The sequence below is a fragment of the Hyperoodon ampullatus genome (genome assembly GCF_949752795.1).
Source record: "Hyperoodon ampullatus genome assembly, chromosome: 2".
Classification (NCBI taxonomy): Eukaryota; Metazoa; Chordata; class Mammalia; order Artiodactyla; family Ziphiidae; genus Hyperoodon; species Hyperoodon ampullatus.
The window spans coordinates 135,210,576-135,238,159 of NC_136915.1; the positions used below are offsets into that span (position 1 = coordinate 135,210,576).

At 38.3% G+C, this 27,584-nt stretch overlaps 1 pseudogene across 1 annotated transcript; it reads left to right on the forward strand.

The window, feature by feature from the left end:
• Positions 1-5,929: 5,929 nt before the first annotated feature.
• On the forward strand, positions 5,930-26,398 carry LOC307065531 (ferritin light chain-like; annotated as a pseudogene). The gene is made up of 2 exons: positions 5,930-5,998; positions 25,762-26,398. The product of its transcript is annotated as a ferritin light chain-like (transcript).
• The last annotated feature ends 1,186 nt before the right edge of the window (positions 26,399-27,584 follow it).

Below are 27,584 nucleotides of genomic sequence, written 5' to 3' on the forward strand. Positions count from 1 at the left end.
AGTCTTTAAAAACTGTTATGTTGCTGGAAGAAGAAATATTTCCCATCAAGTCCTAATTGATGCTTAGCTATCACGCACATTTGAAATAAATTTATTACTTTGCCTGATCTCAGTGTAATACATTCCAAAGGGGCAAAGAGCACACGAAAATTTATGGAGTCTCCATCTTCTACACTAAAGTGTGCAATAAATTACATGATATTGGGCTGTGAAATTCACAAGCCATAGAAACCACACCATTAGCAATGTATACAGTGGTAAACAGCAGGTAATGATAATGATATAAAACAAAATAGACTGTGTATGTTGGCACTGCTGCCAATAACGCAATCATTAAATGCATTCATATGCATCTACGCTAGGTAAGCTCTTTGAGGGCAATGGCTATGAATTCTACATACCTGTCAGGATATTATATATAGCCCAGTTTCTATGGCCTTTATTCAGAGACGCTGAGAAACGGTTACTGTGGGTAAATTCAGACCTTTTCTCAATATAGAATTTGGTCAACATGCATTCTGAACAGCAAAATTTCACACTGCTTTCAATTTTCCTACAGTAATTGCCACCTCAACAAATGCAGGATTAAGTATAATGGATTATAAGAAGTTAGAAAGGAAAGATGGAAGAAAAGAAGGAAGGTAGAAAAAAGTTGCATATGGAGTACATCAACATTTACCTAAAGAGTGGACCTAAAACTAACCTGAGGTTACCCTAAACTATTAGCGTATGATATAGAAGCGTAAATGAAAAAATTAAAAAAAACCAGCAAGGAAAACTCAAAGATTCTTTGTTTTTTCACTTTACTGCATATACACGTCCGTCTTAAACAATCTATATGCTTATATCCAATAAGAGAGCATTGTTTTGCAAGGCTATTTGGGTTCTATCAGCATGTAAAGGTCGGACAACTCAACTTTAGCAGAGTTAGCCTTCAGGTGAATAATTGCTTCTTTCAGGTTGTGAGCATTTCAATTTTCCAGAAATGTTTCCCAAAAAATGAAAACTAAAAGAGTCCTAGGACAGCGTCCTTTAGAAGTTTTATAGTATCAAGGTTTTTGGAGGAAGAGTATCCTTGTCGGTTATCAACACAATGACTCCAAGCAGGTCAATTTATGCTGAGAATATTATATAACAGACCCCACTTCACCTCCATTATACTGACAATGATCTTCCTTACTTCAACCTTGTGCTTCTTAGTAAAGTTGAAAATACTGAGCCAAGAACAGACAGCGACAATGCCAGAGACTCAGATGTACCTATAGGTGCCTTCAGACAACATCAGCCACCCAGGCTAAAGTCCTGGTTTAAAACATCCCAACATGAATGAATCTCAAAAACCATATGCTGAGCAAGTGAAGCCAGATCAAAAGGGCACCTACTGTATTATTCAACTTACATGAAATTCTAAACTGGGCAAAATTCATCTCTAAAGATAAAAATCAGATCCGTGGTTGCCTTGGGGTGGGAGATGGGGATACTTTTGCAAAAGCCTAGGAGGAAACTTTCTAGGGTTTTAGAATTGTTATCGATCTTATGGGGGTGGTAGTTATACAAATGTGTACATTAATTAAAAGTCATTGAACCGTTGACTAAAAATGTCTGCATTTTATTGTGTGTAAATGATACCTTAATAAAGTTGATTACAAAATGAACCAAAAACAAAACAAAGAAGAAGAAAAACCTCTCAAGACCTCAAAGGAAATACACTGTTTTCTTCCAGGGTACCAGATTGGAAATGAGGCACTGGTCTGTTCGACCCTCAGATTATCCCGAGGATTATCTAGTCAATTTGAAAGCACTAGAGTCCCCTATCAGAAAAACTCACCCCATGTTTAATTACTTTGATTTCTTCTCTGCCTCTTCTCCCACACGGTGAAGTCATTTACGGAAGAAAAACCAGCTTTTTCCAACTTTGCATCATCACATATTCTTTCCAAAGCTACTATTTATGGAACAAAATTTGGCTACACTTTCTAAAAATCTAGTTTTTTGAGCCTTACAAATCTTAACAGTTAACCTATTGCCTCCTTTGGAATTTGGAAAAAAAATTATTTTGAAAATGAATAGCTGAGATTTGACATTTTTGTGTTTTGTGATTTTCTCTTCCCCTAAGAGAGAAGTGAGTAGGAATGAGAAACACATACATAAAGAAAAAACAAATTATCTTGCTGCCTTTGCATGGTTATAATTTATAGGAGGCCCTTTTCAACAATAATCTATTATCAGAATCAATAAAAATAATCTCCATGAAGGCCAGGCCAGGATATTTGTCTCTTTTTCAGCAGATTGCAATACAAACCACATTCATGGATACGCTTCTTCATGATCTTTGTAATACTGTAACAGCTGACCATTTCCTCATGCCTCTTCACCTTAACTTAAACCTGGTTTTTCATTAATGACCTCACATTTCCTTCTCTATCACTTGGTTGTCGGCCTCTTTTCCAACTCCAACTCCAACTCGCATTTCACTCTGGAACCAAAGGAAGACTCACACCTTCCTGCTTTTTAGTGGTACCTCAAGGTCATTACCATATTGTGATCACCCTGAAGAACAGCCAGACAATTGTTATTGCAGAGCCATCTGACAGTTTGTAGCTCTAAAAATTAACTAAGGACCGCATTTGTCAAAAATACCCTAGTTTAAGATTTTGGTAATATAGCAACAGTAATTCCGAAGTCATTTAGGACGATCAGTGTGGGAAGCACCCTCCTTCGGGAAGATCCTTTGCCATACAATACACTTTCCCTGTCAGGTAATAAGGAAGCACGGCCGTGGAGATTAAACTTTTGCAGAAAGAAATACTTGGTTTCGAGAAGGCTTGAAGTTCATACATTTTTCTTGAATTAGATTCCCCATTAATTACATTATCCACAGAGAGGTAATTATCAGAATTATGTAAGCAATTAAGGAGATGCTACTCCACATTCTTTCAGCTTGTTGACTTTTCTCACTTTATTTCATGTGGCTATCTGAAACATCAGTGATTTACATGTCTTTCTTTTTTTTTTAAACAGATTTCTGTGTGTATGTGTGTGTGTGTGTGTCCCCATGATGAAAACATCATTAAAATAAAATATCATGAATAGACTCTTAAGAAGCAGAGTCTACTTAAAGTCCTGGAAAATGTGAAAGCACTAATATTCATGGACAACTCTACACTCTGAACGCTACTCCAAATTTTATTGATCTCTATTTTGTCTAGGAGTTTTTCAAATTTTCTACCATGATCATTTGTTAGTTTTATAATTACATAATAAAGGCATTACATCATACAATCTTTTGTTATCCATTGCAGTTTTAAAACTATTCCTTTCCTTGTCCTCAGCAGATATGTCATAGATTATTAGTACACAAGCAAAGACTTTCAACGTAACAGTACTTTATAGTGAGAAGAACTATACTGAGCTATCTCTATCCTAAGACAATGTTCTAGGAAAGCACTAGGAATTCTTAAGCACTAGGAATACAGAGACAATCAAGGGGCAAGTTCCTGGCCTTCGAGTATACATAATCATTATAGCAAATGCTTAAATAGCACTTAGTATATAACTCACCACAGCAGGCTTATTATACTCCTTTTAAATAGGTGAGCAGAGGAAGCCACAGGGAAGTCATAGGGTAAAGCCAGAATTTGAACCTAGGTAGACTAGTACACTGTCCACGGCTTTAACTACTATGATAATATATATATATATATATGTCATATATATATATATAACTCCAAGTATTCTGAAGTTACAAAACACTTATCTACCAAAACTCAAAAAGGAGCACACAAAATTGCATAGAAAATAAACATGTAAAAGGTCATAAATAAACCACAATATAACCTGCTCTACATAATATACTGACTGCAGTGTCCTGGGCCTCTCCCATCCTTAGGTAGCTGGAAATTACAACAAAATAATACTTTTCACTTTTGGAAGCCACACTATCTCTCATACCAACCAACCAATTACTTCCTTATAGAGAATAGGAAATTAACCTGAATATCAGAAAAAATATATATATATATAGCATTACTGATGTAGAATCTTTATTTAAAGACAATAACTTCAATAGCAGAGGGAACTTTACCATTGCAGGCTTCAGATAACCTCTATATTTCTCAGATTTTATGCTAAATCATAAAATGCCATATTGTGTCTGAAGCTATTTTTTCAATAGTCCATTTTCTTAAATGGACTAGCAAAGCAGTAAATACTGAGGAAAATTTTGGCTCCCAAATCCTAAAGCCATTCTGATTATGCCTGGGTTATCAGGGGGACATCATCGGAACTACCAGAGGACTGGCAGAAATACCAGTGGTCTGGCCAGCTTATAAATTAGAAATTATACAGAATCCAATTTTATTTTTTTGTTAAGTAATTCCTATGAGGTTTTTGGGATGTCAATGTAAAGTCCTTTGATGTGTAATCTTTATCCATTAGATAGGGAACAATGCCAATCCCCATCATAAATACGTTCACAATCTGACACTGAAAATCCACTGTAGGGCATAGGACCTGCAAATAGGATATGAATCACACACATCCATCCACTCATTCAGACAATCCACAAATATTCATTTTTAAGTCTACTATATGCCAATAATGTACCGGGCTCTAAGATGCTAAACCATGCTAAATGCTGAAACAGACGTACTCAGTTCTGGCCCTCCTGGAACTTATGACCTACAGAAGTGCCTTCATTGCAAATGGTCAGGACTCAGCCAATGCTATTATCATCAGCAGGTGACCAAATGATAGAGCTTGCTTTCTAAACAAGCTCCACACTCTTTGCTTTCAACATTTTTGCTTTCCTTCAAGCCACATAATCCAGTGGTCAGTTTCTCCCAGTTAGTGAGGTTTGGGGAAAATGTACCCAGTGAACAATTCCTTGTGGCCTCACTCTTTCCTCACACTCTCCTCTGTCCTCTTGAGCTAAAGAGACCTGGATTCAAGTCACTTGCTCTAACCTTATTATTTTAAAATAGGGCTGCTCCTGCTTTGAGGATTTCCACGGGATCAACACAGTCGCAAAGCAGCACTGAATCAGAAGCAGGTAAATTTCAAAATGACAGCTCTAAAAATATCCACTCTCCTTTTGTTCTCCTCCTATCCCTTTGCTCTGAACACCTCTGCTCTGAGGCTTTGCCTTTACCCTTCTCTGATTACTGCTCCAAAAGGGTTTCCAAGAACCGGGAGTATTTATGGTTTCACTTGCTCCCAAGTCCTTGGTGGAAAAGGATGCTTGCTTTCTGATTCTTACTAATTCCACACTCACATTGTTAACACAAAAATCATCATTTAAAAAAAAATTTCCTCAGCTTCATATTTCATCTGGGCCAACACTGAAAGAATATTTTCAAAGAAACAATATCCTGTCTCCTTTGCTCTTCTGAGTTTCACGTTTTTACCTCCAGTCTCATTTTCAACCCTTATTACGGGATGCATCACCAAAATAGAAGAAAGTTCTTTCTGCTTTCCCTGTACCAGCCAATTATTCTACTTTGTTCTGTCTCTAACGAACAGAATGCGAAATCAACACAAAGCCTGATTATGCGACCTCTTCCAAGGGAAAGGTCTGAGAGTTGTCTATTTACTAATGAAGCTCAGTGTGTATTAAGGGTTGACTGAAGCAATCATCAGGAATTTTCATCCCTTAAATTAGTGTTTTCCACCAGATGCACATTGTTCATTTCAGATAATATAACTTTTAAGTTCAGGATACAACTGGACAAAAGAAAAGAAAAAAAAGTAACCAACACAACATTTGCAGTAATAACACAGTAACAGCTATCATCCTTCCCTGAGGAATTCAGCCTACTTTATGGACACAATTTAGTACAAACTCATAAGAAAGCTAACAAAGCCCAAAACCACTTCACAATAGCGTAGAGAGGTAAAGGTCAAAACTTATTACTGCCAGGCCCAGCAGACAATGGCACCTACCGGAAAGAGCACAGGACAGGAAAACCTGGAAGCCTGTGTTCCAGTTTCGGTTATTCCTGTAAGCATTGGTATGATCTGAGTGAACTCAGCCTGCCCTGCTTTTTCCGTTTATAAAAACCTACATCATCCTCTCATTAGAATGAAATGCCACATCTGAAAACTTGCAGATCTCTTTAGGAAAGAAACAAAACTCATGTTTCTAACCAAAATGGAATAATTCAGTCAATGGAGACATAATAAAAATCTGCCATAAAGCAACTGTTTACTTGAAATCTATCTTTTGTGGTGTATTTATATGGGTAAGGAGTGTAAGGATATCATAAGTAGAGTTACCAATTATTCCAGAAATCAAGGTCATTGAGTTCACATTCCAACTTTGACCTTGACCCAGGCTTACAGAGATGTAACATGTGCCAATACCTCATATCCACCATACATGGGAGAAACAAGGTATGCAGACAGATCTTCTTCTAAGTATCCCATATGTAGTGGTTTTAATACAAGGTCTCAGATTCGTTGCCATTCTTCACATCCAGATGTGGGCATTTTCCCTTGAATTTGGGCAGGCTTTCCATGGCTTCAAACAATAGAGCAGGGGTCAGTAAATTATGGCTGGTGGGCCAAATCTAGGCCTCTACCGGCTTTTATAAATGAAGCTTTATTGGAACACAGCCATGTTCCTTAGTATATGTATTGTTTGTGTCTGTTTTCACATCACAGCAGCGGAGCTAAGTAGTTGCAAAAGAGACTGTATGGCGTGTAAAGCCTAAAATATTGACCGTCTCACACTTTATGGAAAAAGGTCTCCAACGCCTGCAATAGTATAAAGTGATGCTATGTAACATCTAAGACTAGGTCATAAAAGGTCATGCAGCTTTTGCATGATTCTCCTGGAATGCTTCAACCCTGAACGCTCATTCTTGGGATACTCTATCTTGAATCCTAACGACCACGTTATGAGAAGTCCAAGCCACATGGGCAGCCATCTATAGGCACTCCAGGCAACAGTCCTTGTTGGGCGCAGTGTTCAAGTCATCCCATCTCAAGGGCCAGACATGTGAATTAAAATGATCTAGATGATTGCAGCCCCAGCCATTTGAATCCTCATGACTGAGGTTTCAGACATCAGTCACAGAGTAGAGACAAGCCATCTCCTCTGCGTACTGTTTGAATTGCTGACCCACAGAATCTGGGCACATATTAAAATTTTAGTTTATTTCACCACTAAGTTTGGACTTCTTTATTATGTAGCAATAGATAACTAAAGCACTGTGTCTGTACACAGGAGATCTACATTTCACACAGCACATACTTTTAGATGTGAATGTTGACTGCTCAATTTCTAAGAAGAACGTATACACACATATAGGTACAAAATATTTATGTATATGTAAATATTAGACCTATATAAACTAATCTATATTATCCATAAAATGAGGGGCCCTTGATAATGGCTAACATTTCTTTTCGGTATTTATTGTGTCCCAAGAACTGATAAATTCTTGCATTGTGTGAATTTTCTCTTTTAACCCTCATAGCAACGCGCTGAGAGAAGTAATGTTATCTCTATATTATAGATGAGAAAAATGAGGCAAAAACAGACAACATGCTCAAGAGTACTCAACAAGTAAATTTTAGAGTCAAGATTGGAACCCAAGTTCTCAAGGTTTAAATCCCTTACTCTTAGTCACCAAGCTATATACTGAGTAAGGAGATGAAAGCTGAAGCCATTACCTCATGCTCAAGAAGTTAGACAGAAACTTAGCAGGCATGGTTGAAAGAAAACAGGACTTGGAGTCGTAAGTCCAGAGCCTGAGTTATGAAATGAATTCTCCTCTCATCTAGATATAGGTTTGTTTTTAGAAAATGAAAAAGATCACTGCATATTTTGATGGTTAATTTCTGTACTTAATGATTACAAAAGAATGGAATTTTACCAGGGAGCTATTTTGCAATGACATAACTTATTGATTCAAAATCAAACCTTTATTATAAATTCTTGATTCAAAATCAAATCTTTATTAAGTCTCCGTTGCATCAGAAGTCTTTCCCATTCTTCATTTCTTTTAAAACCCTTTCCTGTCTACTCCTGGCCAAAGCTTGAAGCCTATTTTAACATTTGGAAATAAAATAATGAAATAGTCATAACACAGCAATTCCAATGCCTACTGAAATGGAAGCTCTAAATAATTTTGCAGATAATTTAGGAAACTAAAAATATTTACATCATAGATGCAAAGAGAGAAGTTACTTGTGTCATAAAATAAATGGTGAGACAAAAAGTTTCTGGTCAAGTAGATTTGTTTAAATATGAACACTAATTTGAGCTCTATCCCGGTGCTAAAACCCAGTGACAGGTTGCATACAGTTTCTAAAGGGATAGTTCAGTGCATTGGGTCAAATTCATGCCATAAAATGTGGTATTATTAGTAGTACTAGAAGACAGAGTGTGACTGTCTTCTTTGGGACATAGATAAAGACCCCAAGTTAGACAATATCAAGGACAAGTTATGTAGAATAAGATATTATCTCAGTCCTTGGAACATGTCATCCAGGATTGAACAAGAGGTAGATTTATTATGAAGTACATGAAGCCAGAGACAGTAAGCAATGAGTGGTAGTTGGTTAAAATAGACAGGTTTTAGAAGTAGAGGCAGGGATGCAGAAAACAAACTTAGGGTTACCAGGGGATTGTGGTGGGGAGGCTAAATTGGGAGATTGGGGCTGAAATATACACACTGCTATACATAAAATAGATAACTAATAAGAACCTGCTCTTCTTATTAGCACAGGGAACTCCACTCAATACTCTATAACGGGCTATTTGGAAATGACTCTAAAAAAAAATAAAAGTGGATATATGTATATGTATAACAGATTCACTTTGCTGTACACGTGAAATTAACACAACACTGTAAATCAACTATATTCCAATAAAAAATTTTTTAAAAATAGGTTTTAAGAACCATAGTCAGGGAGCAGTGTGGATTGGAAAGACCTGGCAAGAAATATTTCTGCATCCTCAGACAATGCTCCCCAAGCTGGCTATTGCAAGGGTGAGCATTTAAGAGTTCTTTGACCTAAGGAGGACATGAGATTAACAATCAACCCCAATGTGCATGAATTATTCTCCTCTGTGTTATCAGAAATCAGATGGCATCCTAGAGCAAGGGTCAGCAGGTCTTTTCTGTAAAGGGTCAGGTAGTAAATATTTTGGATTTTGTGTACCATACCTCTCCGTTGCAACTGCCTGTCTGCTGCTGTGGCACAGAAACAGCCATGCACCATACGTTAATGAATGGGTGTGGCTGTGTTCAAGCAAAATGTTATGTACAAAACCAGGAGTCAAGCGAGATCTGATCAGTGGGCCAGAGTTTGCGGACCCCAGTTCTGGGTCAGTGTTCACAGCTGAATGAGTCATGAAGCCTTAAGTTCCAGTTCTCATTGTACTACTTTCTACCTGGGTGAACTTGGGTTCATCCTTTTATTTATATGGGCCACTATATTAGTCAAGCTTCTCCAGAAAAACAGAACCAACAGCATGTGTATACAATGTGCCCATATATATTGATAGATATAGATCTAGATATCAATATTGATACCTAGATCTATATCCATATCTATATAAAGATAGAGAAAGAGAGAGAGAGATTTTAAACAATTGGTTCACACAATAATAGAGGCTTGGTCAATTCAAAATCTGCAGCTTAGGCTGTCTAGAGACTCTAGGAAGAGTTGCAGTTCAATTTCTGTAAGTCTTCTTGCAGAATTCCTTTTTGCGACAGCGAGGTCAGTCTTTGTTTTATTAAGAGCTTCAACTGATTGGATGAGGCGCACCCATACTATGGAGGATAATCTGCTTTACTCAAAGTCCAACACCAATGTAAATATGAATTTCATCCAAAAACACCATCACAGAGACTACCCTGGTGGCGCAGTGGTTAAGAATCCGCCTGCAAATGCAGGGGACACAGGTTTGAGCCCTGGTCTGGGAAGATCCCATGTGCCGTGGAGCAAATAAGCCCGTGCACCACAGCTACTGAGCCCGTGCACCTAGAGCCCATGCTCTGCAACAAGAGGAGCCACCGCAATGAGAAGCCTGCACACCACAACAAAGAGTAGCCCTCGCTTGCTGCAAATAGAGAAAGCCCACGTGTGACAACGAAGACCCAATGCAGCCAAAAATATAAATAAATAAATAAATAAATAAATAAATAAAAATTGTAAAAAACACGAAAACACCATCACAGAAATATCCAGAATAATATCTGACCAAATAACTGGGCATGGTGGCCCAGACAAATTGACATAGAAAATTAACCACCTAAGCCATAGTTTTGTCATCTTTTACTGAGAAATTTGACTTATCTGAACTATTTTGATAACTAGAAGATACCTTCTAGAGGTAACACCCTCAGGTTTTTACATGGTAGGCAGCAGAGGGAAAGAGCCCATTTGTCCAGTCAGATGACACCTAAAGGATAAAATTCTGTCTTCTCTTTGCAACCCACAAGGATGAATACCAAAAATACATCACTTATATCTGCTTTAGCTAACATAGGATAGGTCTGGAACAGAGCTACGCTCCCAGTAAGCCTCATGAAATGCTGTTTCATTAAGGGGAGACTTTACTTGCTAAGATTAGAAGCAAAAGAGGGTGGTGGATGAAACACTGCCCAAGGATATAAGTTCATGCAAGGAAGCAGGAGAGAGAATGGGTATCCGAAGATGTGCACTCTAAACCAACACTAATTCCACAGCATCGGGTTATAATTCAGGGAGCACAACTGCTGGGGGGTTTTTCCCCCTCTTTTTTTCCCCCAAAGAGGGACAAATCAAGCATACTGACAAAGGAAGAGCATTAGTCACCACAGATAAATTCCTTTTTAGAGGTGATCTCGCAAATAATTTGGCTCAGTGTAGACTATGATTTGGTTCCAAAAACCATAAGCTAGAGCATTTCATTCCAGGTCCCTCCTCAAATATCCATGATAGGTAGAAATTTGGCATCAGTAGTTCTTGAAATCTCCCCAGGTGATTATAATATGCAACCAGGGCTGAGAATCTGGAGATGTAGAGAGAATTTAAATTGAACTTTAGTTAAACAGTAAAACAAGCTCTGACTCTACTGGCTGGAGCTAGAAAAGGGATAGGCATTTATTGGGATGAGAAGATAAAAAAAACCAGGGAGTAAATCAAATGCTTTACACCTGTGCTTAGCTAATTGTTACTCAGATAATTCAGACAATCTTACAGCACCTGAACCCTGAAATTCCTTAGTTCTGTTTAAAAAAAAGTAACTCTTCAAGGAACTGAACTCTGAGAATCATGTAAATCATAAAGAAAAAGAAGAAATCTTATTTTTTGAATTAGATGATTTCATATATACTGTTTCACTTTCATGATATTAACTAGTTAGCTTTCTTTCCATTTTATGTTTGAGGAAAGTAAGGCTTTAAAAAATCTCAGTAATTTTCTCAAGGTCACTTGTTAAGGGTGTGGTAGGCAGCATAATGGCTCCTAAAAATGCCCTCACCCTAATCCCTAGAACCTATTAATGTGTTACCTCACATGGTGAAGAGGACTTTGCAGATATGACTGAAGTTATAGACCTTGAGATAGAAAGAATATCCTGGATTACCTCATGGAACAAATCTAATTGCATGAGTCCTTAAAAGTAGAAAACCATTCCCAACTGTAGAAAGAGAAAGAGAGAGATGTCCTAATAGAAGCAGAATCAGAGAGATGCAACATTTTGGGTTTTGTAGGTGGAGAAAGGGGACTCTGAGTCAAGGACTACAAGGGACCGCTGGAAGCGGATAAAGTCCAGGGAACAGAAACACCCCTAAGAGCCTCCAGAAAAGAATGTAGCTCTGCCAACACTTTTTTTTTTCTTTTTTAACCATCTATATTGGAGTATAACTGATTTACAATGGTGTGTTAGTTTCTGCTTCATAACAAAGTGCATCAGCTATACATATACATATATCCCCATATCTCCTCCCTCTTGCATCTCCCTACCACCCTCCATTCCCGATCGCACCCCTGTAGGTGGACACAAAGCACAGAGCTGGTCTCCCTGTGCTTTGTGGCTGCTTCCCACTAGCTATCTATTTTACATTTGGTAGTGTATATATGTCCATGCCACTCTCTCACTTCATCCCAGATCACCCTTCCCCCTCCCTGTGTCCACAAGTCCTCTCTCTATGGCTGCGTCTTTATTCCTGCCCTGCCCCCTAGGTTCTTCATAACCACTTTTTCTTTTTTTTTAGATTCCATATATATGTGTTAGCATACGGTATTTGTTTTTCTCTTTCTGACTTACTTCACTCTGTATGACAGTCTCTAGGTCAATCCACCTCATTATAAGTAACTCAATTTCATTTCTTTTTATGGCTAAGTAATATTCCATTGTATATATGTGCCACATCTTTATCCATTCATCTGTCGATCCTGCCAACACTTGTACTTTACTCAATTGAGACCAATCTCAGACTTGTAAGGTAATAAATTTACATTGTTTTGAGTCACTATACTTGTGGTAATTTGTATGAAAGCAATAAAAAACTATTACAGGCAAGGGGTCCAGGAGTCTTTTAAAGAGATTTATTGTGCCTGCTGCCACCTTCTTGGTACCCTTTTACATGCCGGCTAAGCAAAAAGGAGTCAGTGAAAAGGAAATTGGACCACAGAAATCAAGACAAATACCCTCAAGGAATCCACAGCTTTCCCAGCATGGTATAGAATGGTATTTGAGACACAAGCCGGGTGGATGAAAGGCTCTTGGTGCTGCAGCCAGGAGTCAGTGCTGTGCCTCTGAAGTGGGAGAGCCAACTTCAGGACACGGGTCCACAAGAGACCTCCCAGCTCCACATAATATCAAGCAGCGAAAATGTCCCAGAGATCTCCATCTCAACGCCAGCACCCAGCTTCAGTCAACGACCACCAAGATACAGTGCTGGTCACCCTATGCCAAGCAACTAGCAAGGCAGGAACACAACCCCACTCATTAGCAGAGAGGCTACCTAAAAACATAATAAGCCACAGGCACCCCAAAACACACCACCAGACATGGACCTGTCCACCAGAAAGACAAGATCGAGCCTCAACCACCAGAACACAGGCATTAGTCCCCCCCCACCAGGAAGCCTACACAACCTACTGAAACAACCTTAGCCACGGGAGACAGACACCAAAAACAACGGGAACTACGAATCTGCAGCCTGCAAAAAGGAGACCCCAAACACAGTAACATAAGCAAAATGAGAAGGCAGAAAAACACACAACAGGTGAAGGAGCAAGATAAAAACCTACCAGACCTAACAAATGAAGAGGTAATAGGCAGTCTACCTGAAAAAGAATTCAGAATAATGATAGTAAAGCTGATCCAAGATTCTATTTCCAAGATCCAAAATCTTGGAAATAGAATAGACAACATGCAAGAAACATTTAACAAGAACCTAGAAGAACTAAAGATGAATCAAGCATCGATTAAAAACACAATAAATGGGGCTTCCCTGGTGGCACAGTGGTTGAGGGTCCGCCTGCCGATGCAGGGGACGGGGGTTCGTGCCCAGGTCTGGGAGGATCCCACGTGCCGCGGAGCGGCTGGGCCCGTGAGCCGTGGCCACTGAGCCTGTGCTCCGGAGCCTGTGCTCCGCAAGGGGAGAGGCCACAACAGTGAGAGGCCCGCCTACCGCAAAAAAAAAAAAAAAAAAAAAAAAAAAAACACAATAAATGAAATGAAAAATACTCTAGATGGGATCTATAGCAGAATAACTGAGGCAGAAGAACGGATAAGTGAGGTGGAAGATAAAATAGTGGAAATAACTGATGCAGAGAAAAATAAAGAAAAAAGAATGAAAATAACAGAGGACGGTCTCAGAGACCTCTGGGACAACATTAAACGCACCAACATTCGAATTATAGGGGTTCCAGAAGAAGAAGAGAAAAAGAAAGGGACTGAGAAAATATTTGAAGAGATTATAGTTGAAAACTTCCCTAATATGGGAAAGGAAATAGTTAATCAAGTCCAGGAGGCACAGAGAGTCCCATACAGAATAAATCCAAGGAGAAATACGCCAAGACACATATTAATCAAACTGTCAAAAATTAAACACAAAGAAATCATATTAAAAGCAGCAAGGGAAAAACAACAAATAACACACAAGGGAATCCCCATCAGGATAACAGCTGACCTCTCAGCAGAAACTCTACAAACCAGAAGGGAGTGGCAGGGCATAATTAAAGTGATGAAGGAGAGAAACCTGCAACCAAGATTACTCTACCCAGCAAGGATCTCATTCAGATTTCATGGAGAAATTAAAACCTTTAGAGACAAGCAAAAGCTCAGAGCGTTCAGCACCACCAAACCAGCTTTACAACAAATGCTAAAGGAACTTCTCTAGGCAAGAAACACAGCAGAAGGAATATACCTACAATAACAAACCCAAAGCAATTAAGGAAATGGGAATAGGAACACACATATCAATAATTACCTTAAATGTAAATGGACTAAATGCTCCCACCAAAAGACACAGATTGGCTGAATGGATACAAAAACAAGACCCATATATATGCTGTCTACAAGAGACCCACTTCAGACCTAGAGACACATACAGACTGAAAGTAGGGGATGGAAAAAGATATTCCATGCAAATGGAAATCAAAAGAAAGCTGGAGTAGCAATTCTTATATCAGACAAAATAGACTTTAAAATAAAGACTATTAGAAGAGACAAAGAAGGACACTACATAATGATAAAGGGATCGATCCAAGAAGAAGATATAACAATTGTAAATATTTATGCACCCAACATAGGAGCACCTCAATACATAAGGCAAATACTAACAGCCATAAAAGGGGAAATTGACAGTAACACAATCATAGTAGGAGACTTTAACACCCCACTTTCACCAATGGACAGATCATCCAAAATGAAAATAAATAAGGAAACACAAGCTTTAAATGATACATTAAACAAGATGGACTTAGTTGATATTTATAGGACATTCCATCCAAAAACAACAGAATACACATTTTTCTCAAGTGCTCATGGAACATTCTCCAGGATAGATCATATCTTGGGTCACAAATCAAGCCCTGGTAAATTTAAGAAAACTGAAATTGTATCAAGTATCTTTTCCGACCACAATGCTATGAGACTAGACATCAATTAGAGGAAAAGATCTGTAAAAAATACAAACACATGGAGGCTAAACAATACACTACTCAATAACGAAGTGATCACTGAAGAAATCAAAGAGGAAATTAAAAAATACCTAGAAACAAATGACAATGGAGACACGACGACCCAAAACCTATGGGACGCAGCAAAAGCAGTTCTAAGGGGAAAGTTTATAGCAATACAATCCCACCTTAAGAAACAGGAAACATCTCGAGTAAACAACCTGACCCTGCACCTAAAGCAAATAGAGAAAGAAGAACAAAAGACCCCCAAAGTTAGCAGAAGGAAAGAAATCATAAAGATCAGATCAGAAATAAATGAAAAAGAAATGAAGGAAACGATAGCAAAGATCAACCAAACTAAAAGCTGGTTCTTTGAGAAGATAAACAAAATTGACAAACCATTAGCCAGACTCATCAAGAAAAAAAGGGAGAAGACTCAAATCAATAGAATTAGAAATGAAAAAGGAGAAGTAACAACTGACATTGCAGAAATACAAAAGATCATGAGAGATTACTACAAGCAACTCTATGCCAATAAAATGGACAACCTGGAAGAAATGGACAAATTCTTAGAAATGCACAACCTGCCAAGACTGAATCAGGAAGAAATAGAATATATGAACAGACCAATCACAAGCACTGAAATTGAAACTGTGATTAAAAATCTTCCAACAAACAAAAGCCCAGGACCAGATGGCTTCACAGGCGAATTCTACCAAACATTTAGAGAAGAGCTAACACCCATCCTTCTCAAACTCTTCCAAACAATATCAGAGGAAGGAAAACTACCAAACTCATTCTATGAGGCCCCCATCACCTTGGTACCAAAACCAGGGAAGGATGTCACAAAGAAAGAAAACTACAGGCCAATATCACTGATGAACATAGATGCAAAAATCCTCAACAAAATACTAGCAAACAGAATCCAACAGCACATTAAAAGGATCATACACCATGATCAAGTGCGGTTTATTCCAGGAATGCAAGGATTCTTCAATATACGCAAATCAATGAATGTGATACACCATATTAACAAGTTGAAGGAGAATAACCATATGATCATCTCAATAGATGCAGAGAAAGCTTTTGACAAAATTCAACACCCATTTATGATAAAAACCCTGCAGAAAGTAGGCATAGAGGGAACTTTCCTCAACATAATAAAGGCCATATATGAAACACCCACAGCCAACATTGTCCTCAATGGTGAAAAATTGAAACCATTTCCACTAAGATCAGGAACAAGACAAGGCTGCCCACTCTCACCACTCTTATTCAACCTAGTTTTGGAAGTTCTAGCCACAGCAATCAGAGAAGAAAAGGAAATAAAAGGAATCCAAATTGGAAAAGAAGAAGTAAAGCTGTCACTGTTTGCAGATGACATGATACTATACATAGAGAATCCTAAAGCTGCTACCAGAAAACTACTAGAGCTAATCAATGAATTTGGTAAAGTAGCAGGATACAAAATTAATGCACAGAAATCTCTGGCATTCCTGTACACTAATGATGAAAAATCTGAAAATGAAATCAAGAAAACACTCCCATTTACCATTGCAACAAAAAGAATAAAATATCTAGGAATAAACCTACCTAAGGAGACAAAAGACCTGTATGCAGAAAATTATAAGACACTGATGAAAGAAATTAAAGATGATACAAATAGATGGAGAGATATACCATGCTCCTGGATTGGAAGAATCAATATTGTGAAAATGACTCTACTACCGAAAGCAATCTACAGATTCAATGCAATCCCTATCAAACTACCACTGGCATTTTTCACAGAAGTAGAACAAAAAATTGCAAAATTTGTTTGGAAAAACAAAAGACCCCGAATAGCCAAAGCAATCTTGAGAACGAAATACGGAGCTGGAGGAATCAGGCTGCCTGACTTCAGACTATACTACAAAGCTACAGTAATCAAGACAGTGTGGTACTGGCATAAAAACAGAAAGATAGATCAATGGAACAGGATAGAAAGCCCAGAGATAAACCCACGCACATATGGTCAACTTATCTTTGATAAAGGAGGCAGGAATGTACAGTGGAGAAAGGACAGCCTCTTCAATAAGTGGTGCTGCAAAAACTGGACAGGGACATGTAAAAGAATGAGATTCGATCATTCCCTAACACCATACACAAAAATAAGCTCAAAGTGGATTAAAGACCTAAATGTAAGGCCAGAAACTATCAAACTCTTAGAGGAAAACATAGGCAGAACACTCTATGACATCAATCACAGCAAGATCCTTTTTGACCCACCTCCTAGAGAAATGGAAATAAAAACAAAGATAAACAAATGGGACCTAATGAAACTTCAAAGCTTTTGCACAGCAAAGGAAACCATAAAGAAGACCAAAAGAGAACCCTCAGAATGGGAAAAAATATTTGCAAATGAAGCCACTGACAAAGGATTGATCTCCAAAATTTATAAGCAGCTCATGCAGCTCAATAGCAAAAAAACAAAGAACCCAATCCAAAAATGGGCAGAAGACTTAAATAGGCATTTCTCCAAAGAAGATATACAGACTGCCAACAAACACATGAAAGAATGCTCAACATCATTAATCATTAGAGAAATGCAAATCAAAACTACAATGAGATATCATCTCACACCAGTCAGAATGGCCATCATCAAGAAATCTAGAAACAATAAATGCTGGAGAGGGTGTGGAGAAAAGGGAACACTCTTGCACTGCTGGTGGGAATGTGAATTGGTACAGCCACTATGGAGAACAGTATGGAGGTTCCTTAAAAAACTACAAATAGAACTACCATATGATCCAGCAATCCCACTACTAGGCATATACCCTGAGAAAACCATAATTCAAAAAGAGACATGTACCAAAATGTTCATTGCAGCTCTATTCACAATAGCCCGGAGCTGAAAACTACCTAAGTGTCCATCATCGGATGAATGGATAAAGAAGATGTGGCACATATATACAATGGAATATTACTCAGCCATAAAAAGAAACGAAACTGAGCTATTTGTAATGAGGTGGATAGACCTAGAGTCTGTCATACAGAGTGAAGTAAGTCAGAAAGAGAAAGATAAATACCGTATGCTAACACATATATATGGAATTTAAAAAAAAATGTCATGAAGGACCTAGGGGTAAAACTTGAATAAAGACACAGACCTACTTGTGAATGGACTTGAGGATATGGGGAGGGGGAAGTGTAAGCTGTGACAAAGCGAAAGAGAGGTATGGACATGTATACACTACCAAACGTAAGGTAGATAGATAGTGGGAAGCAGCCGCAGAGCACGGGGAGATCAGCTCGGTACTTTGTGACCGCCTGGAGGGGTGGGATGGGGAGGGTGGGAGGGAGGTAGATGCATGAGGGAAGGGATGTGGGAACGGATGTATATGTATGACTGATTCACTTTGTTATAAAGCAGAAACTAATAAAAAAATAAAATAAAAATAAAAATAAAAACTATTACAGGGGTCCTACAGGAGCCAGGCTATATATTTATACTTAAGTATTTCTGAAATGAATTTAACCTTGTGATTGACAGCAGCAGCAGGTTCCAAGGAATCCCACCACACACCTGAGGCAAAAGCAGCCTAATACAAAGCAGTGACAGTAGCAGGTCACTGCCCCACACTTGGGGTAGAGGGGGACTTGATCTACTGTAGCAGCAGCATAGCCTGAATGGGAACCCATCCTCCTGTGGCACTAGTCCCATCAACATTAGTCTAATCTGCTAGCACCTGCTGCGCCAACAGGCCCAACATATACAAACCCTCCAACTCAGCAGCATTAAGTGAGCCAGACTCAGTGTTTCCTGAAACTCATATCCAATGGCACTGGAAAGCTCAGATATCACCTAATGTTATGAAAACATAAAAAAAACAACAACAGAAGACTGGGAACTTCAGAAAGGAAAGGGGAACAATGGAATGGGTGAAAACAAATGGGGTAAATATAAGAGACGATCATTAGCCTCATGAGTTTCTTAAATACTATCTGATGGTCAAAGCAAATATTATGACACCATCTGATGTGGTTCTCAATGTAGAGAAAGGAAATACTACAGAAAATCATACTTTAAAACTGGGGAATATTAAGAGACTAAATGGAAGTAAAATTTTGAAACTTCACTTGAAGTAATAAAACACTGATTCCAGTAGGCTATGGTAAGTTACATATGTATCCTGTGATGCCAAAAGCAACCACTAAGAAAACTATACAAACAGTATACACAAATGATTATAAATAAATTAAATTAAAATGGACTTATTAAAAAATGTTTAAGTAACCCACAAGAAGGCAAAATAACAGAAACACAAGATTGAGAAACTAAGGTAAAAGACAAAACAAAAAATAAAATGGTAGACCTAATCTTTAACATAGCAATAATTACATTAACTGTAAATGATCTAAATAACCAAGTCAAAGACAGAGATTGGAAGAGTAGATTAAAAATTCACAAGCATGATCCAACTATATACTGTCTATAAGAAGTTTACTTTAAACATCATGATATAGGTAGTTCAAAGTAAAAGGAAGATAATGATATATCATGTGAACGTTAATCAGAAAAAGTAGGAATGGCTATATTAATATCAGATAAAGTAGCCTTCAGAGCAAAGGAAATTATTAGGGGCAAACAGGGTCATTACATAAAGATAACAGGAATAATCCACCTAGATGACCTAATGATACTAAATGTGTATGCACCAAACAACAGAATTTCAAAATACATGAAGCAAACACTGAAAAAAGTAGTAAAAGGAGAAAATTTTAAATCCACAATTATTATTTGAGACTTCAGCACAGCAATTTATAGAACTACCAGAGAGAAAAATCAGCAAGAATATGGAAGAAATGAAAACATCATCAATCAATAGGATATAACTGACATTTAAAGAACACACTCAGTAACAGCAGAATACATATTCAAGTGTCCATGGAATATTCACTCATATACTATATACTGGGCAATAAAAAGAACCTTAGCAGATTTAAATTGTAATGTGCCTAAGTGTTGGATGCTAAGACTCAGAGGTTTTCTTATTTCTTTCATTTATATATTCATAAAAAAATTAGCAGATTTAAAAGAATTAAAATCATAGAGTATGTTCTCTAGCCATAATGGAATCAGACTAGAAATCAATAACAGAAAGACAACAGGAAAGTCTTCAGTCACGTGAAAACTAAACATCACAATTCCAAATAACTCATGGGTAAAAAAGACAGCATCAAGGAAATATTTTTTAATGCATAGAATAAAAGAAAATGGAGATATAACAGATCAAAGTTTGCAGAATGAAGTGAAAGCAATGCTGAAAGGGAAGTTTATAGCACTAAATTGGGAAAGAAAGTATTTCAAAGCAATAATCTAGGGCTTCCCTGGTGGCGCAGTGGTTGAAAGTCTGCCTGCTGATGCAGGGGACGCGGGTTCGTGCCCCGGTCCGGGAGGATCCCACGTGCCGCGGAGCGGCTGGGCCCGTGAGCCGTGGCCGCTGGGCCTGTGCGTCCGGAGCCTGTGCTCGCAGCGGGAGAGGCCACAATGGTGAGAGGCCCGCGTACCGCAAAAAAAAAAAAAAAAAGCAATAATATAATTTTCTATATTACAACAGTAAAAATGGAAGAGGAAAAAACACTAAACAAGCAGAAAGAAGGAAATAATAAAGATGAAATAGAAATCCATGAAACTGAAAACAGGAAAATAGGGGGGAAAAATCAATGAAACAAAAGGCTGGTTTTTGGAAATAAACAACCTAATCAATAAAGATCTAGCAAGACTGATAAAGATAAAAAGATGGATGGCACAAATCACAGATATCAGAAATGCAACCAGGGATACCATGACATATCCTGCAGGTTAATAAGGGACAAGTTGTTATGAACAAGTCTACACTATAAATTCAAAAATGTAGATGAAATGGGCCAATGCTTCTACACTCAAAACTACCAAAACTCAGCCAAGATGAAATAGATAATCTCAATTTTCCTGTAACCATTAGAAACACTGATTTTTCATTTAAAAACTCCCAAAAGGAATATTCAGGCTTAGATGTTTCACTTTTACCCAAGACATAAAGAATTAACACCAATTTTACATGATTTGAGAAGAAAGAGAAGTAGAAGGAACAGTTCCTAATTAAATTTATGAAGCCAGTATTACCTTGATACCAAAACCGGACAGGGATAGGATAGAAAGAAGAAAACTACAGACCAATATTTTTTATGAAATTGGCTGTAAAAATCCTCTGCCAAATATTAGCAAATTAAATCCAGAAATATATAAAAAGAATAATATACCATGACCAAGTGGCATTTATTCTAGTTATGCAAAGTTGGTTAAATATTTGAAAATCAAACAATGTTATCCACCATATCCAACAGATTAAAGGGAAAAGTCATGTGATCCTATCCAATAATGCAGAGAAAGCACTTGACAAAATCCAATCCCATTCATGATTGTAAAAACAGAAGAAAAAAGAACTCCAAGCAAACTAGGAATACAAAAGGAACATACTGAAACTCATAAAGATGATCTACAAACAACCTATACCCACATTATATTTAACTGTGAAAGACTGAATGCTTTCTCTGTAAGATCAGAAACAAGGCACGGATATCTACTCTCACCACTTTTATTAAATATATTACTGGAGGTTCTAGTAAGAAAATAAAGCAAAAATAAATAAATACATAAATTTAAAAGTTAAATTTTTAAAAAGTTCATTGAAAAGATAAAAGGACTATTCCTACTATGTTGAATAGGAAGGAATATATCCTACTGAATGTTGAATAGTAATATATCCTATTATATTGCCTAAGGAAAAGTAAAACTGTCTGTGTCTGAAGATGAGATGATAATCTAAATGGAGAAAATACCAAGGAATCCACAAAAAGCTTGAGAAATAATATTAGTTTGTAAATGTTTTAGAGTACAAGATCAACACAATTTTATCACATTATATATTAATAACAAATGTGTAGAAGCTTAAAGTAAAATATGTGATGCCATTTACAACTGACCTAAATAAATACTTAAATACAAGCCCAATAAGACATTTATAGGACCTCTATACTGAAAATTACAAAATGCTGATGAAGAAAAATGTTAAAGTCCCAAACAAATAGGGAGACATACCTTGTTCATGGATTAGAAAACACAACATAATAAAGATGTCAATTCTCCCCAAGAGGCTTAACACAATTACTCTTAAAATGCCCTCAAGGTTTTTGCGGATATAGACAAGCTTTTTCTAAGATTTATATGGTAAGAAGAGGCTGAAGAATAGCTAAAACAATTTGTAAAGGAAGATTAAAATGGGAGGAATTAATCCACCCAATTTCAAGACTTTGCAGTAATTTTGGACGGTAGATACATAGATCAATGGAATGGAATAGAGAACCCAGAAATAGACTGACATAAATACATTTAACCTGTTTTTGACAGCAGTGCAAAAGCTATCAAGGAAGAATAGACATTTCAAAAAATGGTACTGAAACAGTTGGACATCCCTCGACAAAAACAAACAAAAAATGAACCTTAACCTAAACCTCCACACCTTACACAAAAATTAAATCAAAGTGGATCATAATCTGAAATGTAAAAGCAGGACATTTTTAGAAAAAGAAATAGGAGAAAATCTTTGGCATCTAGAACTAGGTGAATAATTCTTAGACTTGACACCGAAAGTATGATCAATAAAAGCAAAAACTGATCAATTGGATCTCATCAAAATGAGTTAAAAATGCTTCATAGAAGATCCTTTTAAGTGGATGAAAACTCAAATTACACAGTGGGAAAACATATTTGAAAATCCCATATGAGACAGATGACTTGTATCTATAATATACAAAGAACTCTGCAAACAACTTAAAAAAATCCAACTAGAAAATAGGCAGAAGACAGGAACAGACATTTCATGGAAGAGAATATACACATGGCAAAGAAGCACATGAAAAGATGCTCAACATCATTAGCATTAGGGAAATGCAAATTAAGACCATAATGAGATATCAGAGAATAACTAAAATTATAGTGACAACATCAAATGCTGGCGAGTACGTAGAAAAGTTTTATCACCTCACTGGTGGGAAAATAAAATGGTTTAGCCACTCTGAGAAACAGCTTGACAGTCTCTTTTAATCCTAAAAGTAGATTCACCCTACAACGCAGTACTTGTACTCTTGAGCATTTATCCAAAAGAAACAAAAACTTAATTAAGTTCCCACAGAAACTTACACATAAATGTTCATAGCAGTTTTATTTATAATAGCCAAAAACTGGCAACTACCCAAATGTCTTTCAATGGATGAATGTTGAAACAAATTGTGATAAAATCTTATGATAGAATACTACAGAGCAACGAAAAGGAACAAATTATTAATATATGCAAAAATTAAAATGAACTTCAAGGGAATGATGCTGAAGAAAAAATTTTTTAAAGCCAATCTCCGAAGATTAAGTAATTCATGATTATGTTTACATATTATTCTTAAAATAACAAAACTGTGGAGATGGAGAACAGATTAGAAGTTGCCAAGGGTTAGAGATGGGGGTAGAAGGTACAGTGGGGAAACTTTGTGAGGTTTTTGTGGTCCCAGTACAAATAATACAGCACTCTTGGTTTTAATCCCTAAAGATGTTTAAAAACAATTCCTAATAAGAGTTGTCCAGATATTTAGCAATGGCAGCAGATTACAGGTATAGCTCCCCAACATGACAACTTCAAAAGAGATTGTACTAATTCAATGCATATGTTAATTTTAAAAAGGCCAGTCACAGTACTTAAATGGTATATATCTTAACGATATTATTCTAAGTGTCTAGCTATACCAGATGGACTAGCAGGATTTTCTGTACATTCAATCTTATTTAAGACAGTAAATCTTATAATAAGAGAGTTCAAAAAAGAAAAAGAAAAAACAACAAACCTCAACTACAGTTGGATATTCTCATAGGAAGATGAGGTGAAAATATGTAGCAGTGGTTCAAAAGCTTAAGCAGTGGCACCTAAATTTGGCTGCATATTAGAATCATCTGAAGCACTTTTTAAAAACCCTCACACTGACTGTTGGTCATCCTAGACCAATAAAATAATTTTAAATCTCCTCAGACGATGCCAGTGTCTAGCCAGAACTGAGAACCAGCGGACTAAGCAGCAGGGGATGTTTCTACAAAGATTTCTTAACAATAAGTCCTTTCACCCAATCAGATTTACCTTCCCACAAAGGGGTAAAGAAGGCTAGATGCTGTCCATACTTGCTTAGCTTTAATTAGCACTTGTGACTTGCCCAAATCCTAGATCATGTTTCCCCTAAATTTCATGTTATTCCCTAAGTTTTTCAAATCCAGGGCTAAGGGGTTTGCCAGGATGAGATTTTAAGTGTTCACACAGGGGAAGTCCCTGGCAAACCAGGACAGCGGTCACTACATTGAAATGTAAAGCATCCTAAATAACCCTGCCACTGCTCCCAGATACTAGTCTGTGCCAACCAGTGGAGAAAAGGCATTCTCCATTACTACCACGGCAAATGCTGCTGTACTTGCCTTGGCTACTCCCTATCTCTTCCAGGCGTCACTCCCCTTCACCTGCTGGTGGACGCTTTGGCCAGCTGACAATGCAGATATCTTCAAACTTTAAGGTGAATAAAAATCATATGGAGGGCCTGTTATAACAGAGATCACTGAGCCCCACTAGAGTTGCTGATTCCATAGGGCTTGGATAGGGCCCTAAAACTTGAATATCTGACACATTATCAGGGGACGCTGGTAAAGCTGGTCAGCTTGTTACCGAATGCAGGTTCGTGTGTCTGAAGCACAGTGAGGCCAAACAAACCTAAAGGTTGGAGTCTGGAGAAGAGAAAGGTTTATTGCAGGATCGAGCAAGGAGAGGGGTGGTCCGTGTTCCAAAACCCCTGAAATCTCCAAAGGATTTCAGCAAAGCATTTTTAAAGGCCAGGTGAGGGAGGGACATCCCAGGGCATGTGATCAGCTCGTGCACAATCCTCTGATTGGCTGATGTTGAGGCCACAAGGCAGGTAACATTATCCATCCTTAGGTGCCAGAAGGTCTGGGGGCTACGTGCTCATGATCATCAAGGAGTTCATTTCTTCCATTGGGTGGTGGTTTTTAGTGTCTGAAAACTCAAGAAATATGCCTGAGATACTATTATCTGAGTACTTCAGAGAGAAACTACAATAGAGGATATGGGGGATGGGTCTGTCCTAGGAAGGCCCCATAGGGTACTGCTTGGTTACAAGGTGACCATACTTTGAGAACCACTGCTCTAGTGGCTTGGAATGTTAAGAAAGTAATGGAAGAATCCCTTCCCAGATCTAGATTCTAGTATCACCAGCTATTTTGGTGGGAGGAAGGGTAAGTTTTGTCCTTGCTTGGACTTCTTGTTCATTTATATCAAAGCCTATTTGAGGCAGTGCGTTCGGCAGTCCTGCAGATCTGTCTTTTGCTTCAACAGTGTTTGGAATGAACAGACCCAGGGACGCTCCTTGCTCCAGCCCCCGACCACCCTCCAACCTTTCTTCCTTTCGCAACCTTTGGAATCAGACACTCAGCTATCCTCAGCCTCCAGGACAGGCCAACACCATTCTTTGAGCTTAGCTCCTTATCACTGATCAACCACGAGTTCCCAGGTTCGTCAGAATTATTCCACCGAGGTGGAGGCCGCCGTCCACCGCCTGTTCAACATGCATCTGTGGACACTTACCTCTCTCTGAGCATCTATTTCGACAGCAACAATGGGACTCTGGACAGTATGGGCCACATTTTTCGCCAACTGGCTGAGGAGAAGTGTGAGGGCGCCCAGCGCCTCTTGAAAATGCAAAACCAGTGCTGCGGCCGCGCCCTCTTCCAGGATGCGCGGAAGCCTTCTCAGGATGAGTGGGGTAAAACCCAGGATGCTGTGGAAGCCGCCATTCTTAGGGAGAAGAATCGGAACCAGGCACTATCGGATCTGCGCGCCCTGGGTCCTGCCCGTGCAGACTCCCAGCTCTGTGACTTCCTGGAGAGCCGCTTCCTGGAGGAGCAGGTGAAACTCATCCAGAAGATGGGCGACCACCTGACCAACCTCCGCAGGCTGGCTGGTCCGCAGGTTGTGCTGGGCGAGTATCTCTTTGAAAGGCTCACCCTCGAGCCAAACAGGAGTCTCTGAAGTCCAGCCGCGTCTGAGGAGACCCTCTGGCGTCAGAGCTTCTGCCTGAAGCCCCGCTCTGCAGCCACTAGGCAGCTTTGTAACCGCCCTGGAGCCCTCTCCCAAGCCTTGGACCAGATGGAAACAATAACGCTTTTTGCAGAAGGAAAAAAAAAAGCCTATTTGAAATACAAACAGAATAAAGCGAAAAAAAGAAATATATACATATATTCACGTTCTTTTAACATATGAATTGCCCCACTTTATCTGTGTGAAGTAAGTTTGTTCCCATTATTGGGCTGGTTCTCAAGCTTTGCTGCTCGTTTGAATTACCTAAAGAGCTTTGAAGAAAAACATTGGTGTCTGGGTCCCAGCCCCAGAGATTTTGATTCAGTAGGTCTAGGCAGGAGCCTGGGCACAGGGAGGTCTCAGAGTTCCCCAGGTGATTCTAATGTGCAGCAACTTTGTGAACCACCTCTTGGCTTCAATGCAGCTAGTCATCAGATATTAAATCTAAGACACATGGACTACTAGTGCGTGAGCTCTGTCGCTAGGTGTATTCCATTTTCTTCCTCCTGGAAGATTCGTGCCAGGGAAAATGATTGATAGTTGTGTTACTTCTCTGAAATGGATGGAAATTTCCAATTAGCGTGAACAGGGGAGGGTGAATGGGTGAATGCAATAAGGTGTATCATTTACGTATTGCCCTATGTGTATGGCTAGAAGCTTTTGCAACTGAGGTCTGCCCTACTTTTCATGCTAATGGTAATGCTTGTCCTCCTAATGCAGCTGTAAACTTTATAAGCCCATAGGTAGACAGCATCACAAAATATTTACCCCTCCCCACTGGCCCACTCTCAAGCTTCACTCCCCTTCCCCAATACACAAATGTACATCAATGCACTTGAGACCAATATCAACATACTGACCTTCAATTCTTCTACTTTGCAGCTTCCCTCTTATCAGGAGATGTCAGCATTTAGCGCAAGGACAAATGCTTGCCTCTTGAGGAGTAATGTAGACAAAGCCTCCAAGAGACAAATAGCCCTTAGGGAGGGGGAAAAAGTCTTTCAAAAAGGTTGATGCCCAGAGGAGGCATTTTCAGTCACCTCAGCTTAGAGGTCAAATATCCAAAATTAAAAAGGTTAAAAAAAAGAAGAAGAAAGCAAGGAAGAAAAGAAGGAAACAATTTTCTTATCTCATAGTAATAAGGCAGTTTTCCTTAAAAAAAAAAAAAAGACTTAAGCCTTAAATTCTCTTTCCTAATCAAAATGTGCTTTTCCATCTTTAGACTATTCCTCTTATATCCTGTATTATTCATGATGT